The sequence below is a fragment of the Siphateles boraxobius genome, unplaced genomic scaffold, assembly GCF_051911475.1.
Source record: "Siphateles boraxobius isolate OS27281-9 unplaced genomic scaffold, OSU_SipBor_1 70, whole genome shotgun sequence".
Lineage (NCBI taxonomy): Eukaryota > Metazoa > Chordata > Actinopteri > Cypriniformes > Leuciscidae > Siphateles > Siphateles boraxobius.
In genome coordinates, this window is record NW_027509198.1 from 156,956 (window position 1) to 171,465 (window position 14,510).

Consider the following 14,510-nt stretch of genomic DNA (forward strand, 5'->3'; position numbering starts at 1 on the left):
GAGGTTGTAACCAGTCACAGTGCAAAAACGCATGAAAAATCGTTTCCTTTTGTGTACAAAAGGGACAAGCTTCAGTAACATCATCGTTAATCAAAGAAATAAAAGCATTAACAGCAATGGCACCATGTAACAATCTCCACTGTAAATCTCCAATTTTCTTGACCAATGGTGATTTTATATAATACTCTCCATTCAGGCTTTTCATTAACATCAAGGTTAAGAACCTTACGCCATGGAGTGTCACATTTGTTATTTAAAAATGTTTTGTTAAAAGCCTTCACACAACATTTGTACATATCCTTACCCAACAACTATGAACTCTTCACACTCTAATAGTACACCACTGCAGTCCCTTAACCTGGGGGACAGACTCAGATTGGGAAAAGGATCTTTACATTCAGGATGAATAGATCCCTTAGAGTATAAGTCCAAGAGTTCTGTTCGGTGTTCGGTGTGATTTGATACCGAGACACTCAGCGATGGCAGTCACGTTTTTAAAAGCAGGGCCCTTTATTTGATGCAAGTGTTCAATTTGTACCACCTTTGCATCACACAAAGTCCTTTCAGGAATGGCAAAAGGCATCTCACGCGTTAAATCCAGTCGTGAGCCAATAACCAAAGGCTCCTGTAGTAGCCAAAAAAAAATTTGAAATAGAGCCCATACTTTGAAAAGGTTACGGTAGAAAATTGGAGAATCACGCAGTTTAAGTCTCTGAGGATCCGACCAGAATAAGACTTTATCCAGTCCTAGTCCATCAATATTCCGAAGGATTGCACAGGCAGCACCAGTCCAACTTGAATCATCGGAGTACTTTAAGAGTCTTTGTTCAAACTGCAGGCGAAAGGCAGCTGTTCTGCTCTGCAGGTGTATTAGTCCAAGTCCCCCTTCGTCTTTAGACAGGTACAGCACACTTTTTGGTATCCAATGCATTCTGTCCCAGAAAAAGTCAATTAAAATGGACTGGATTTTTATTAAAACTTTAACTGGGGGGTCTATACAGGCCAAACGATGCCAAAGTTCAGAGGCGAGCAGATTATTAATTATCAAGATACGTCCTTTATAGGACATTTTAGGGATCAGAAAATTCCACTTATCTAGTCGCGCTTTGACTTTTTCAATGACACCTTCAAAATTATTTTTCACATAATTATCATCACCCAGAAAAACTCCTAAATATTTTAAACCATTTCTGGTCCAATTCAATCCATCAGGAAGCCTTGGCTCAAACTCTGACCATTTTCCAACTAAAATGGCTTCACTTTTTCCCCAATTCACCTTTGCAGAAGACAGAGACTTAAAATCATTTAAAATCTTCAACATCACACTGATATCATTACAATCACTGATAAAAACAATGACATCATCAGCATAAGCTGAAATTTTAAAAGTATTAGCACAGTTGGGAATACACAGTCCATGTACATTAGCTCTTAGCTTTTTCAACAAGGGTTCTATGGCAAGGGTATACAGCATGCCTGAGAGTGCACAACCCTTTCTTACACCCCTATTCACCCTAAATGGAGAGCATAAATCACCATTGATCTTCAATACACTCTCAACGCCACAATACATAACTTTTAACATAGAAATAAAATCCGAATTAAAACCAAAAGCTTCTAAAACACTCCATAAATAGATATGTTCAACTTTGATGTTCAAGCTTTTTCTTGATCAATTGATATCATTCCCAAATACAAATCAAAGAGTTTTCCACAGTCTAAAATGTCTCTAATAAATGAAACATTATCAATAATTTTCCTACCTGGCACACAATATGACTGATCGGGGTGAACTATGGACTCAAGCACTTCCCCTAGTCTAATTGCTAGGGTTTTGGAGAGAATTTTATAGTCATTACACAAAAGACTTACAGGCCTCCAGTTTTTTATATCATTTAGATCCCCTTTTTTTGGTAGCAGAGTAATGATTGCTCTCCGGCAGCTTTGTGGCAGTTGTCCTTTTTCCAAACTCTCATTAAAAACTGCTACCAATTCTGGACCCAACTCGAACCAAAAAGATTTGTAAAAATATATTGAGATCCCGTCAATGCCCGGTACTTTCCCACTCTCCATTCTTTTAAGTGCATCCTCAAATTCTCCTAAACTCAAAGCTCTAGCAATCTCTTTATTGGCATTTTCAGTAACTTGCGGCAAATTTTCAAAAAAAAAAAAACTTTCATCATTTAACTCTAAAATTTCATTTTTATACAAGTCTTTATAAAATGTTACTGCTCTTTTTCTGATCTCTATAGGATTTGACAATAAGACACGTGTTTCAGACTTCAGACTGTGAATGAACTTTTTCTGCCCATTCTTCTTTTCCAGATTAAAAAAGAATTTTGAGGGAGCATCCATTAAATTAGCACTCTGAAACCGGGATCTAGTTATTGCACCTTGCGTTGTCAAACCCAAAATATCATTTAAAAAACTATTCTTCTTTTTGAGTCACTCCAAAAAAGTGACATCTTTTGTGGAGTCTGCAAGCCCTTCCAACCTCATTAAATCTTCTTTTAAAACCCTCATTGACTTATTTATGTCTCTTGTAGCGTTGCGAGTGTATTGTTGACACAACTGTTTTATTTGAACCTTTGTAAAATCCCACCACTGCTGCAATGACAAGAAAGACGATTTCGAAGCTTTGGCATTTTTCCAAAACTCTCTAAAAATATCTCTAAAACAAGAATCACCCAATAAATTATTGTTAAAATACCAATATGCACTTTTAGATTTAACATGGTTTTTTTGCCACAATACATTTGACCAAACTATGGTCAGAGAAACTTACTGGAACTATTGAGCATTCCCTGAACATACTTGGTTGATGCTTAAAACCATAAAATCTATCAAGCCTTGCCATTGAAAGCTAGTTATTAAAAGCATGAACCCAAGTGTATTGCCTCTGCGTGCCATGGAAATTCCTCCATATATCAATAGGCAAGGCAAGGCAAGTTTATTTATATAGCACATTTCATACACAATGGTAATTCAAAGTGCTTTACATAGAAGAAATGAAAATAATCAAAAGAAATCAGAATAATTAAAACCGTTTAGAATAAAAGATAAAGTACAGAAATAATCAAATGAAATCAGATTAATTAAAACATAAAATAAAATACAGTGCAAACAGTCGGACGAACAAATGCACAGTGCTCATTCAGTAAATGCACAGTTAAACAGATGTGTTTTGAGTCTGGATTTGAATGTGACTACTGCAGGACCACATCTGATCTCTTCTGGAAGCTGGTTCCAGCTGCGGCTGGCATAGTAGCTAAAAGCAGACTCGCCATGCTTAGAGTGAACCCTTGGTATTTCTAGCCGATGAGATCCTAATGATCTGAGTGATCTGTTGGGTTTATATTCACTGAGCATATCTGCAATGTATTGAGGTCCTATGCCATTGAATGATTTATATACCAGTAATAGTACTTTAAAATCAATCCTAAATGTAACTGGCAGCCAGTGTAAAGACCTGAGGACTGGTGTGATGTGTTCATATTTTCTGGTTCTGCTCAGAATCCTAGCAGCAGCGTTCTGTATGAGCTGCAACTGTCTTATGGTCTTTTTGGGAAGGCCAGTGAGAAGTCCATTACAATAATCCACCCTACTGGTGATGAAAGCATGTACAAGTTTTTCTAAGTCTTGACTGGAAACAAAGCATCTAACTCTTGCAATATTTTTCAGGTGATAGTATGCTGATTTAGTTATTGCTTTGACATGACCACTGAAACTAAGGTCTGACTCTAGAGACACACCCAGATTCCTGACTTGATTTTTAGTTGTTTGACCCCTAGACTGAAGGTATGCGTTCACCTTGAGAACTTCATCTTTGTTTCCAAACGCAATGACTTCAGTTTTGTCTTTGTTTAACTGAAGAAAGTTTTGGCACATCCAATTGTTTACTTCATCAATGCATTGGCAAATGGAGTCAATGGGGCTGTAATCGTTAGGCGATAGGGATAAGTAGAGTTGTGTGTCGTCTGCATAGCTGTGGTAAGCGATTTGGTTATTTCTCATTATTTGGCTCATTGGGAGCATGTACAGGTTGAATAGGAGTGGCGCAAGAATTGAGCCTTGCGGGACTCCGCATGTCATGGATGTCCACTCAGACTTACGGTCTCCTATACTCACATAATAACCTCTGCCTCCTAAGTATGACCTGAACCATTTTAGGACTATCCCAGAAAGCCCGACCCAGTTTTCCAGCCTGTCAAGAAGTATTTTGTGATCGACAGTGTCAAATGCAGCACTGAGGTCGAGTAGTACCAGCACTGATAATTTGCCTGTATCAGTATTTAAGCGAATATCATTTATTATTTTTATGAGCGCGGTCTCTGTACTGTGGTGCGGTCGGAAACCAGATTGAAAATGGTCAAAGTATCCATTCGAGCTTAAGAATTTGTTCAGCTGATTGAACACAACTTTTTCAATGATCTTGCCTATGAAAGGAAGATTTGAGATCGGTCTATAGTTGTTTAATATGGTCTTATCCAGATTGCTCTTTTTCAGGAGGGGCTTGACAACAGCAGTTTTCAGGGAGGTCGGAAAACTCCCAGAGAGAAGTGAGGCATTTACCACTTCTAGGAGATCTGCTTCTAAGCTGTGTAACACATTTTTGAAGAAAGATGTGGGAAGTGCGTCAAGGGCGCAGGTTGATGTTTTTAGGTGCTGTACGGTTTCTTCCAAAATTTTGCCATCAATTTCTTCGAAATCAGACATAGTGGCTACTTTCTCAGGCTGTTGTCTGATCTGCCTGACACCAGCGCAACTCAAGGATGAGCTGATCACCTTTCTGATATTATTGATTTTCTCAGAGAAGAAGGAAGCAAACTCACTGCACTTTCTCACTGAGAGCATTTCACTGGGAATCTGGCTTGGGGGGTTTGTCAGTCTCTCTACAGTAGCAAAAAGAGTGCGTGTGTTGTTTATATTGCTGTTTATAATATTCGAGAAGAAAGTCTGTCTAGCTTCAATAATAGTGTGGGATTTCATTATGAATGAATTAAAGTTTTTCTTGATTGCATGTGAGGTTCCCTGAGAAAGGGAACTCGCGATGCGTCAACGACGCTTTGGGAACGCTCCCAGCGTGAATGCGTCTGAAGCATCTATGTCAACTAGTCAAATGGAAGGAATGAATGTCACGGGCGGGTGACGTCATGACCAGGAAGTGATAAAAGAGCATCCGGTGCAAACCGGCATTAGCTTCTGTTGCCTCAGCAAGCGATCTGTGTCAAACTGTCTGTTATATTTACTGTTGTCTGTCTGATATATATATTTATGGAAACTAAACAATTGCACAAACTCTGTGTTCTCCCTGCTCGCGCTATTTAACGAGTAGGGACACACACGAGCTTTGTGTGATGTGTTTGGGAGTAGAGCATGCGGTATCAGCCTCCGAGGGGGCTGATTGCCAACATTGTGAGAAGCTTTCGCTTCGCATGCTCCGCTCCCGCCTGTCACTTTTCGAGGAAAGTGGCCGGGCTCGCAATTCTCAGGGTGACAGGTCCCGCGTCTGCCGAGGCAGCGCGGAGAATGCATTCCTGTGGATCGCGAATAGGATCTCTTTACGGGGTTGGAGACGGGTCTGCGGATCTTATCTCCTCCCTTTCCACGAGGGATCCAGTGCTCTCTCGCCGGTCTCGGAAGCCCGCGCTGCGGTCTCTTCCGCCCGGGGAGAGAGAGAAATCAATGCTTCAGTGCTCTACCTCCCAGGAGGTAGATGTGCTGGGCATTGAAAGTGACACAATCATGGGGGAAGTGAATTTGCCATCTCTTTCCCCAGCGTATGAGAAATATATATAGCCTATATATATATATATGATAGTTTATATATTATATATAAAATAAAGTGAATATATATAAAAAATATATATAAAAAATAATAAGCTGGTGGAAGTGTTTACAAAGGCTGTAGATAAATTAAATATTTATGACCAGCAGAAATAAGGGGGCACTCGTCCTAAAAATAAAATAAATTAAACGAGTTTCCTTCCCTCTATTTTTCCACCTCCATCACGGGGCCTTCCATGTTTCCCGATCTGCACAGCGAGCTGTCTAGATCATGGAAAAAGCCTTACTCCTCTTGTCTTTTAGCCCCCACATTCATGTATATTCAGATATTTGGGGGTTAAGAGGGTATGGGTATGGCTATGGGGCAATACCCCGGGTAGAACAGACGCTTGCGAGCTATCTGTCTCCCGGTTCAGTATCGTACCTGAAGGCGTCGGCTTCTCTCACTAAACCATTAAAGAAAACTATTTTTTAATCTAGTGGGAAAAGCATATATGGCAGTGGGTCTAGCATGGGCCTGCTTGCACACCATAGCAGTGCTACAAGCATATCAGGCTGACCTGCTGCGGTATTTGGACAGAAGTGAGGGAGTTTGGCCCGATGGGGTTTGAGAACTCCGTCGGGCCACAGATTTATCTCTCAGGGATGGCAGCCCTTGTGGTCACTGAGAGACACCTCTGGCTCAATTTGATGGGAATCATAGAGAAAGATACAAGATAATCTCTCCCTCGCTATGTCCAACCCCCTGGGGCTGCTGGGCGTGAGCAGCTCCAGCCGTCTAGTTTCTCATACACAACACAGCAGCCAAAGCCTTCAAAGCAGAAGCCGGATCCGAGGACCGTTCTTCACGCTAAGAAGGCTGCGGCTCAAAAGAAAAGGTCTGGCGCCACCGGCGTCAGACCGGTGAGGGCAGCCCCAACCGGGGTGGAATGGTGTACACCTCATTATACGGTGCCCTTTCCATCTCGGTGCCCTCAGGGGACCGTTCTGCCAACCTCGCCACCCTTGGTGCTTCGGGGCGCAGCGGTCTCCAGCGAGCTTCTGGCGCAGCGTCAACTCGACATTGCGTCGGAATGCGCCCTCTGAGGGGGGTTCGAAAACAGTCAGTTCGGGTGGTTCCTGCCAGTATGCTTCAGGTCCCCGAACTGGCTGTCTTTATTACACCAGAGGCCAGCCTCGAGGGGCTGGTTCCCTTGGTAGATTTTCTGGCAGCGCGGAAGCTACTGCCAAATATATCTCTATGGGTCCTGCAGTTAGTAGTAAGAGGCAGATTTGGTTCTCGTCCTCCAGGCTACAACGGGGTGTTGCTCACGTTAGTGCATTCCGAGCAGGCTCTGGTAATGGAGCAAGAGGTAAAGGCCCTGTTAGCAAAGAAAGCTATAGAGCAGGTGTACTCACCCGACATTGCGTCGGGTCTTTACAGTCGTTATCTCATTGTTCCAAAAAAGGATGGAGAGCTGCGTCACATACTAGATCTTCGTCTGTTGGAGTGTTTGGTGCTGGAACTCAAGTCCAAAATGCTGACACTCAAGCAGATCGTGACTCAAATCAGATCCGAGGACTGGTTTGTCACGATAGATCTAAAAGACGCATACTTCCATATCTCCATCCTCCCTCAGCACAGGAGGTTCCTGAGGTTTTCTTTGGGGCAAAGAACACCAGTATCAGGCACTTCCTTTCGGTCTAGCTCTATCACCCCGCACATTCACGAAGCGTGTAGACGCAGCTCTGGCCCCGCCAGGCTGCAGTGCATATGCATTCTGAATTGCATAGATGACTGGCTGATTCTAGCGGAATCAGAACAGTTAGCGGTTCGGCACCGAGGTGTCGTTCTCGCTCCTATGCAGATGTTGGGGTTGAGGCTCAATGCCAAGAAGAGTGTGCTTTCTCCAGTACAGAGAACCACTTTCCTTGGTGTGGTATGGGATTCAGTGACGATGCGGGCCACTCTGTCGCCCGTTCGTGTAGCTGCTATCCTAACAGCCACAAAAGAGCTGAGGCTAGGCCAGTCACGCACTGTAAAACAGTTAGAGAGACTGTTGGGTCTTGTGACAGCAGCGTCCAACGGGATAACTTTTGGCCTGCTGTACATGAGACCTTTACAGTGGTGGCTCAGGACCAGAGGGTTCTCCCCGAGGGGAAACCCACTTCGTATGATCAAGATCACGCGGCGGTGTCTCCGCACCTTGGTTATATGGAGGAAACACTGGTTCTTAACCCAGGGTCCGGTGTTGGGAGCTCTTTGCCATCGAGTTGTGATCTCGACAGATGCTTCCCTCACCGGCTGGGGAGCGGTATTGGAAGGCCGCTCAGCTCAGGGCTTGTGGAGGAGTCATCATCTCTCTTGGCACATGAATTGCCTAGAGATGATGGTCGTCTTCAATGCGTTGAGACATCTCCTCCCAGACCTGAGGGGCCATCATGTGTTGTTCTGGAACAGTGACTGTTAGGCCTCAGGGCAGCAGCGTCCAATGTGATACCCTTTGACCTGCTGTACGTGAGACCTTTACAGAGGTGGCTCAGGACCAGAGGGTTCTCCCTGAGGGGAAACCCACTCCTTACGATCAAGATCACGCGGCAGTATCCCCGCGCCTTGGTTATATGGAGGAAACTCTGGTTCTTGACCCACAGACAACACGTTGGTGGCCTCTTATTTTGGTCCCTCAAGAAATTACGCTGTCTGAGGGCAGTGTATATTCCGGGGGGGGGCCAGAATATTGGAGCAGACACCCTGTCGAGGCAGGGGCTGAGGCCAGGGGACTCCACCCCGAGGCGGTGGAAGGAAATATGGGAGTTTTACGGCCAGGCAGAAGTGGATTTGTTCTCGTCTCAGCATACGACGCACTGTCCACTCTGGTTATCCCTCACTCAACCAGTCCCCTCGGGGCTGGATGCTATGGTGCAGACGTGGCCGAGGCTACGTCTGTACGCATTTCCCTCCGTTGCTCTGCTCCCAGGAGTTCTGGAGTGAATCCGCCAGGATGGAATAAGCCTATTTAGTAGCACCACCCTGGCCGAGCTGAATTTGGTTTGCGGACCTAATTTTTCTCCTCGACGGACCTCCCTTGGAGGTCCCGATCAGGAGAGACCTTCTGTCTCAGGCAGGGGATGCAATATTGCACCCCCGGCAGGGGATTTGGGAACTGTGGGTTTGGCCTCTGAGGGGGCCCAACTCATAGAGAGTGGTCTCTCAACCGAGGTTGTTTAGACCATTCTAAGCTCCAGAGCTCCCGCTACGAGGAAACTATATTCACTATTTCGAGAGTTTTTCACTTCTTGGTGTTACCAGCGTCAGTGGGATCCGGTTAACTGTTCAGTAAACACAGTATTCGAGTTTCTGCAAGAACGCTTTGTATCAGGTCTATGTCCTTCCACGCTTAAGGTATAATATGTGTGGCGGCCATTGCGGCTTTCCACGCCCTGGTGGGTAGTACATTTTTGGGTCGAGACCCCCTGATCACTTGTTTCCTTCGTGGCACTTTGAGGCTGAGGCATGCAACTTGCACTAAGGTGCTGGCTTGGGACCTTGCAATAGTTCTAGAAGGCCTATCTGGGGCTCCCTTCGAGCCCTTAGATTTGGTCTCAGAGAAGTTCCTTTCTTTTAAGACTATTTTCTGCTAGCTATTTCGTCCCTATAAGAGTCAGACCTTCAGGCCCTTTCGGTCCCCACCTGCCTTGAGTGCACCGGGATGGCCAAGGCAATCTTACCCGAAACATGGATATGTTCCAAAGGTGCCTACCATTATTCCGAGGCCTATTGTGCTGCAGGTTTCTGTCCTCCCCCATTTTTCGGACCAGGAAAAGCTGAACCTCTTGTGCCAGTGCGAGCACTGGACACTTATGTTCATCGGACTTCTCTGTCGAGAAAATCCAACCTATTGAGCATATAGATAGTCGAGACTATTCTTCTTGCTTGTGAGTCTTCTGGCCAACCATTTGGTGGTCAGGGCTCATTCCACTAGGAGTATGGCTTCTAAGCGTATTATCTGGAGTTCTCTCCAAGACGTTTGTGATGCGGCGGGCTGGTCCTCACCGCTCACATTCATGAGGTTTTACAGCTTGGACCTGGATGCTGCCCCAGGATCCCAGGTGCTTGGTGCAGTGTGACAACAGGCTGACACTCAGGCATTTGAAAGTCTGGCGTTTTGGGTATTCTCGTTCCCAAAGCGTCGTTGACGCATCGCGAGTTCCCTCGAAAGGGAACGTCTCAGGTTACGACTGTAACCATAGTTCCCTGAGAAAGGGAACGAGACGATGCGTCACCCTGCCATACTTCCTGCATCCCTGTGATCGGCTTGCTTCGGCAATTTTTGAAGCTAATGCCGGTTTGCACCGGATGCTCTTTTATCACTTCCTGGTCATGACGTCACCCGCCCGTGACATTCATTCCTTCCATTGGACTAGTTGACATAGATGCTTCAGACGCATTCACGCTGGGAGCGTTCCCAAAGCGTCGTTGACGCATCGTCTCGTTCCCTTTCTCAGGGAACTATGGTTACAGTCGTAACCTGAGACGTTCTACATGATTCCTGTCAATGGCATTTTCAGTACAGTTAAAATCCCCTCCCACAAATAAAAACTCATCAGCATTACAATCATTTAAAACATTACCCAAAGTTTTTAAAAAAAATATTCTCTCTAAAGCCGCAGTTGGAGCATATACACAGATAAAAATAAAAGTGCTATTTTCAAAAAAAGCTTTTACTTTCAAGAGCCTTTCTTTTATTACTTCTTCAATAGTGTAAGAATAAGGAGTGAAATTCCTAGAAAATAAAACTCCAACTCTGCCACTTAAAGAAGTGGAATGACTTAAAATCACTAAGCCATCGAAATCCTTAGCCCAATCTGCAGCATTTAAGACATCACTGTGTGTTCCCTTTCGTTGTCACTCCGAGTTACGTCGGATTACGACGAATGGGGTTTCGCTTAGAAAGCCTATCAACTTCGAGTATTACAAAACGAGCCAATGGCAAAGAAATATCATGGGTCTGCGGAATTTGCATGACGTAACTCCGCCCCACCTCGTGGGTATAAAAGGAGGACGCCGGCAACAGGCAGATATGTTTTCGCTTCGGAGCCAAGTGTAATTCTTCACTCCTTAAGCTATCTCTGATTGTCAGCTTCTTACGAGACGAGCAACTCTGCAGTGTTGGTGTGACGGCGATCTCCCGGCGAGTGCACACTTCCTGCTTATCTGAGCGTGGTTTGCCAGCGAGTGTGTTCTCCGCGGGCACTTCAGCACTGAGTTTCTCTCACAAAAAGAGCTTGCACGCGGCACGTCTTTTTAAAGATGCCTCGCCCGTGCACTTCTGGTTGCGGTCGGCTGGTGTCTGACTCTGATGGGCACGAGCGCTGCTTGGTGTGTTTGGGCTTTGTAAGGAACTTAGCTCAGGTTTGGGGAACAAATATTCAACAATTATTAATTTGGAATCAACAGTGATTGAATACGGGCCTGAACTAGATCATCATACATAAAATTCACCCAAATAGGGATTATATAGCTCACGCGTCTGCTTCAGAGATATATAGTTAATTAACACAACGAATTGTAATTAATTAAGTATATAATTCATATGCAGGCGGGCTATATTAATTTTCAGAATACCTTAATAGAGTTACTGCAACTGTTATCCCAACTAATCAGTTCGTCCACCGAGCTGCTTGTTCGATATTCGTTACCAATTCTCAAAAAGGTTTATCCTTAGTATCAGTTTACTAATCAAATTAGTTAACTTTATCAGTATCAGCTCGTAGCTTTAGATCGTACATTAAAGAAGCTTTGTTCCGTGACCAACAAACAGAGACAATCAAGAGTATAATGGGTTTAATAAAAATGAACTAGACAATATAACTACATTTAAAATGAATATATCGAACAATAAAAACAAAAACAGTAAGAAAGAAAAGTAGAAGACAGGAAAACAAAGATTGTTACCACAGTTGAACCTTAAGAACCAACAAGGAAAATACACACTTTAACGCGCTGGAATCTGGATTGAATTATACTTGCACTGGACCTTTATGTCGCTGGACAAGCCGGCGTGTGTGGGTGTGGATGTCCTCGTAGTTGGTGAGCTGGAAGCGTCCTTTCGGTGTTTCGAGGGCGTGTTTTGCTCGCGGGAAATTCGAAAGTCTTAAAGGTATGCTGTGGAGGAGTCCTTTCACCCGGAGGATATAGGACTTCTATCAAAACGTAAAATGCTATGTTCGGTCTGCCGACAAGAACTGAGCATCAAATAAAAGACTGAGTTAAACGTAAAATAAAACCGAAGATAAAATAAGGCGACTAGGTCGCAGGACATACACAGGAAGAGTAGCACGAAGAAGAGAGCGAGTTGAGCCGTGTCGCGGTCTTTTAAAATGAAACTAAACGCCCCTTTCTGTGGAAGCACAGTCCAATAGCAACTCACAGATTTTTGGCGCCCGATATTCCCTTTGTCTTAATCTGATGACCTCATTCGCGTGTTTTATGAGGACGAGCGTTTGGCCTTTCACTTACAAAGATGGGAAAAACATAGTAGAATATTTTTTTCATTAACTTCTTACATATATTTGGCTCGAGCAAGTTGAGCGATTTCGTTTAATACCAATCACTCCGTGTTTGTTACGCATACAAGGATATATATAAACTCTTAGACCTTTATAGAAGTCCGCAAGGTTCAACTACATAACTAACAGTCCTAGATAGACAGGATACAGTATAAACTTCAAACATACAGGAATACATCATGTTTACATTTCATAATCACTCATTTCTGGGTTTTAATGTTATAGATGCATATATATGTGTGTGTGTGTGTGTGTGTGTGTGTTGTCCATTTGCGCATCTGGCATTCCTTCCTCGCTGGGGGGGGGGGGGGGGGGTTTGGAGATAACGGTCTTTTTGGATGTTGGCTCGCGAACAAATCAGGATCGCGCGAGGATCTCTGTGGGGACTCATTACGCTGTAAAGGTGTCACAAACTAATCTACCCTCCAGACTGGCTGGCGCTAACGGAAGATTTAGAATTGGAAGAGTCATAGGTTGGGGCTTTAGAAACCCTTGTTAACGTGTGTTTATTGTGTTAAGGAATGCGGACTTCATGATTCTGCGCGCATACTTTACAGTCCCCCTTTTCGTCGGATGACGTCTCTGTGGAGACATCATCGGACGACAATCATCACAATGGTGGATGGGAGGTGAATCATGAGGGTTTTGTAGCAGGTGGTTATTGAGGCTGAGGGCTCAGCTCGATGAGATTCAAAGCGGTCTCTGGTGTGATGCCCTCTTTCCGGGGGTTCCGTCGGAAACCTCCAGACACGGCTTTCGTGAGCTTGGCTGTCGATGTTCGCATCTCGTTGAGCCTCCTATACAGGATGAAGGCCAAGCCTAGTGACAGGATGTGGCTGACTACCATAGAGATACACAGCGCGGTGTCGGCTGCGGTCCAGGCTTGGACAACAGGTGAGGTAGTCAGGATGGGCAGTCGAGACAGCGCTTGGAGGGCGGTATCGATGGGGGCAATGTCAATTAGCTGGGATCCCCCTTCTTCAATCCCCAATTTCAGTTCTGGATCCAGGGTGAAGTTACGGTTCTTGAAAAAGGAGGGGATTTCCAGTTCTGATTCGTACCCGTTGCTTGGAAGATGGTACAAAGCTAGATCATCTAGGTGGAGGATGGCACCTTTTGGTACCTGAATCCACATGCTCTGGTCGAGCAGGGTGACACGGGTGGCAGTGTCGTGCTGGTCGTAGGTGAGAGTAGCCGTGCGCACTGGAGTGTTAACGAGCCATCTGTCACCTACAATTTCTGCTCGTGTCTCTGTGACTTGAGTGCGAGACTTGGCTTCGGCAGGACACCGGGTGTCGCTGGCCATGGGTTGCAATCCGCATATTCCATCAGTGTTGTCTCTGAGGAAGGGTTTGCTAGGGCAGAGATAATGAATGTCTTTAGTCAACGTGCACATGTGCAGGTTCGGGGCCAGGTACAGCTGTGGGTCACTGTCGTGATAGGCCACTACGTCGGGAGTGCGGATCTTGACGTGGGTGTTATCTTTCCAAAACCCGACATTGACAATGTCCTTGAGTCTGTAAATTCGGCTTGACTCTATGATGGGTAGGTTCAGGAGAAAACCCACTTCCCTTTGCTCGGGGTCGACGTAGAGTGGGATGGCGCTGCCCAGAGAGTAGGCGAGTTGTATTTGTTGGCGTGGTGACGGCGGAAGCCAGCACCGTTTGGACAAGGCTTAAGGGTATCAGGTACGGTGGAATCCTTCCCATGGCTAGGCTGTCAATGGAGGAGCTCACCTCCCGCATGTCCGCCATCAGGGCTGTGACCAGCTGAGTTTGAGCAAAGTCATTCTGGAAAACCGTAAACAGCTGTTTCATGGAGTTCACGGTCTGGTTCAGCAGGACGCTGTGAGTGTTGAGAACCACCACAGTTCCCCTCAAAGTTTTGCCGATGGTCTGAAGGGAGGCACTTTGTGTGTTGAGTTGCTCCTTTATCCGTGGGATTTCAGTCCGAATTTCGGCCACGTGCCGTCTCACGGTGGCTAAGTTCACTGAGTTGACACTAGACATACCGATGTTAAACAGAGTTCCGACGGCAGCGGCGGCTCCGAGCAAAGCTCCAAGGAACCGTTTGGAGCGGCGGTTGTGTCCACTTAGCTCCGCTTGTGTGACAGTCATTTTCTCAAGTTGGTTGAGCATGTGCCTGACATCGGCCTCAGCGTGAGTGAGGGAGTC